Here is a 4400-nt window from a genome sequence, read left to right as displayed (position 1 = left end):
TGTTTCGATGAGCAGCGGTTTCCAGCGAAATTTTGGACGTTGTCCAACAACACTTCAGAGGGAAGTATCGAAATTGATAACCATTTCAGAGGAACTGGCAGCACGGAAGATACTGCCAGGTATTTCTGTGTGGGTTCGAAAGACAGTAGAAAAAGGTCATAGAATCCAATTCGCTCGTCGTCCTCCGCGTTTCAACAGTGTGGACTCCACTACCATGAAACGGAGCAGGCGCATTTTCTGTCACAAGAGCTGCAATCTCTCCTGGTCAAAGGGGCAATAGAACATGTTCCCCTTCCAGAGAGAGGGTCCGGTTACTACAGCAGATACTTCCTGGTTCCCAAGAAGGTCGGGGGGCTGCATCCGATTTTAGATCTTCGAGGCTTGAACCGCTCATTCAAGGCACTCAAGTTCAAGATGCTAACTATCAAGATGATCGTGTTGCAAATTCAACATCACGATTGGTTCGTCACGATTGATCTCAAGGATTCCATATAGAAATACTGCCACAACACAGGGAGTTCCTGAGGTTCGCTTTCGGGGGGCAAAGCTTACCAATATCGGGTTCTTCCATTCGACCTAGCCTTGTCACCCTGCACATACACAAAGTGCATGGACACAGCGCTGGCTCCTTTGAGACTCCAGAGCATCCGCATTTTGTATTATATCAACGATTGGCTGATACTAGCAAAGTATCCGTTTGCAACCATTCTAGTTGTTGCTCCCAGTTCCTCGCCCTTGGGTCCCACTCTAGGTGCGTCTTGCCGTCGCAGAATGCTAACGACAGACGCCTCCCTGTCGGGCTGGGGAGCGGTCTTAAATGGTAGTCCAGCTCAAGGGGAATGGGAGGGTCTTCAGCTCGATTGGCACATCAACTGCCTCGAGTTGATGGCTGTCTTTCTGGCCCTGAAATACTTCCTCCAGCAGCTGAGAGGCTGCCATGTCCTAGTGCGGGTGGACAACACGATAGCAGTCTCTTACATAAATCACCAGGGTGGTCTGCGCTCGCACCGCCTCAACGGGCTAGAGAAGCAGATTTTTTTTTGGGGCTCAGGACAAGTTCCTGTCACTCGAAGCAGTTTATATCCCTGGACATCAGAATGTGGGAGAAGATTTACTGTCCAGACAGAAAATACCAACAGGGGAATGGAATGCCACCCCGAGGTAGTGAAACAAATTTGGTCAATATTTTACGAAGCAGAGGTGGACCTCTTCGCCTCCCAGCAGACAGCGCAATGTCCCCTCTACTTTTCTCAGAGTCACCCAGCCCCCCAGGATCTGGACGCGATGGCGCATACATGGCCCAGAATGCGCCTCTATGCATCTCTTCCAGTTGCTCTGCTTCCGGGAGTTCTAGCCAGAGTTTGCCAACAAGTGTCTTGCCTCTTACTGATAGCGCTGCGTTGGCCGAACAGAATATGGTTCTCCGAGATTATATCTCCCCTCGACGGCTCCCCCTGGGCGATAGGGGAGAGGAGGGACCTTCTGTCTCAAGCGCTGGGGACAATATTTCATCCCGGCCCGATCTGTGGAATCTTCATGTTTGGCCCCTGAAGGGTAGCAACTGAGGGACACAGGGCTTTCACTTGAGGTTATAGAGACCATTCTCAGTGCTAGGGCTCCATCCACTAGGAGAAATTATGCCAATGAATGGGGTGTCTTTGAAAGGTGGTGCATACACGTAATGCTTCAGTTCTGGACTTCCTGCAAAAATTGTCAGCAGGCGCATGCCCCGCCACTCTCAGGGTTTATTTGGCCGCTTTATCGGCTTGCCAAGTGCCACTTAGGAAACATCCTCTGCTTGGCCGCTTCATTCGTAGAGCCAGGCGGCTGAGGCCTCCTGTTAGAACCAAGATTCCTTCATGGGACTTAGCAATAGTCCTGGAGGGTCTGGTTTAGACCCCCTTTGAATCTCTAGAGTCAGCGACTGATAAACTTCTGACTTTTAAGATGGTTTTTCTTATAGCTATCACTTCTTTTAAAAGAATCGTGGATTTGCAGGCTCTGTTGGTCTCGCCATCCTGCCTAGACTTCCCCATGCAGCATGTTGCGGTCAAGCTTCTCCAGTTGGCATCAGGGCTCATTCTACTAGGAGGCCCCATGCAGCATTTTTGTGATGCGGCAGGCTGACCCTCTCTTCGTACACATTCTGGTTACTTGACTATAACCCTGTTCCCTGAAAAAGTGAGAACGAGATGCTGCGCTTTATTGCCGCACTAGGGATGTCCCAGGACTGCTCTAAAATTATACATGCCGATGCACCTGTTGCACATCTAAGTATAGCCTCCGATGCACCCGCATTCCGATGACGTCACTGCCCGAGGCTTTTAAACTTCAGTCAATTCCATTGACGTGTTGCACACAAATATTCACAGCTGGTCACGCACAAAATATTCGGTAACACTTTATAATAACTGCATGCTATTAATCATTTGTTAAGCATGAGTAAACAGTTAATTCATCACTTATAAAGCATTAATAGACATTAATAAGCAGTTTATAAATACAGCTATAAACACTTTTTTTCTTGATTTATAAGCATATCTATAATGCGTTTAATAATTGTATTTTCATACTTTGTTAATGATCAATTAATAATTTCTAAATGAAGTACAGCATTATTTACAAACCAGTTATTTAAGAGTTGTCAGTTATTCATAAGATCACTTAGAAAGTGTAAGTAAATGTAGTAAATACAGGTAGTTATAAAGCATTTAGTAGTGGTCAGTTAACTATTTTGTGAGCTAATCTAAAGTGAGGACTATTCATGCCTTGTAAAGCATTTATAAAGGAGATTTAAAGGCGCATCAATCTTCTAAACAGTAAAATGTAACAAACACAACACAGTGATACAGAACATAGAAATATTTAACAGCCTTTAAATCTCCTTTATAAATGCTTTACAAGGCATGAATAGTCCTCACTTTAGATGAGCTCACAAACATAGTTAACTGACCACTACTAAATGCTTTATAACTACCCGAATTAACCCTGAATTACAGCATAAATACATGTTAATAAAGCATTTATTAACACACTAAGTAACCATCACTATATGTCTGAATAATAAGATGTATGAATGTACATTTAAATAGTTTATTAATCATTTACTTACACGTTCTAAGTAATCTTGTGAACCACTGAAAACTCTTAAATAACTGGTTTATAAAAAATGCAATTAATCATTTAGAAATAATAAATTGATCATTAATAAAGGATGAAAATACAATTATTAAATAAATTATAGATATGCTTGTAAATCAAGAAGAAAGCATTTATAGCTGTATTTATAAACTGCTTATTAATGTCTATTAATGCTTTATGAATGATGAATTAGCTGTTTACTCATGCTTAACTAATGATTATTAGCGTGTAGTTATTATAAAGTGTTACCAAATATTCTCATAGCGCTTAAATCAAGCATTTTCAGGGAACTGGGTTACAGTCAAATAACCCGAGACGTTACCGCTGTTTGTCTGCCACCACTATGTGCCTGCAGCTACAAGTGGCGTAACTGTGACGTCTGCTCCAAAATGGTCTATAGTCTTGTTTAATACTATCAAGAAATAATTCCTGCATCTGACGTGATTCAGTGATGTGTTCACTATAGATATGTCATATTTCATTGGTAGTTTTGGAATCTGTCGACGTTGCCGAACTGCTCACACACTGTCTGGCAAAAATCACAAACTGTAATCTGATTGGCTGCTTGATACACTGCCTTTCAAAAGTTTGGGATCTGTAAGATTTTTAATTAAAAAAAAAAAATCTTACTGACCCCAAACGTTTGAACGGTAGTGTTTAATGTTACAAAAGCTTTCTGTTCCAGATAAATGCTGTTCTTTTGAACTTTCTATTTGTCAAAAAAATCCTGAAAAAATTGTACACAACTGTTTTCAATATTGATAATAATCATAAAAACACTGAAGACTGGAGTAATGATGCTGAAAATACAGCTTTGATCACAGAAATAAATTACACTTTACTATATATTCAAATTGAAAACAGTTATTTTAAAATTTCATAATATTTAACAATATTACTGTTTTTTTTTTATCAAACAAATGCAGCCTTGGAGAGCAGAAGAGACTTCTTTTAAAAATATTAAAAATCTTACCGACCCCAAACTTTTGAACGGCGGTGTAGCTTCAATAGAAACCCTTCAGGTGTTCCTGTAACCGTAAGAAACTGCAGGAAATCAGTGCTGCCGTTCACACGAGTCACATCAATCAACACATTCACATTCGAGGTTTACCCTTCATCGATTCATGCGGAATCAAACCCATGGCATTTCTAGCACACGCTCTTCTGTTCGAGCTCCAGCAATGTTATCAAGATCATCATAGTACTAGTCAATATCAGTTTCTCTTTAACATTCTGCTGTATGTTTGTTGATTGCAGAT

Source organism: Rhinichthys klamathensis, unplaced genomic scaffold, assembly GCF_029890125.1.
Source record: "Rhinichthys klamathensis goyatoka isolate OS25496 unplaced genomic scaffold, OSU_Roscu_1.1 h1tg000630l_1, whole genome shotgun sequence".
Lineage (NCBI taxonomy): Eukaryota > Metazoa > Chordata > Actinopteri > Cypriniformes > Leuciscidae > Rhinichthys > Rhinichthys klamathensis.
The sequence above is the reverse complement of the archived record's forward strand: the minus strand, read 5'-3'. Positions refer to the sequence as shown.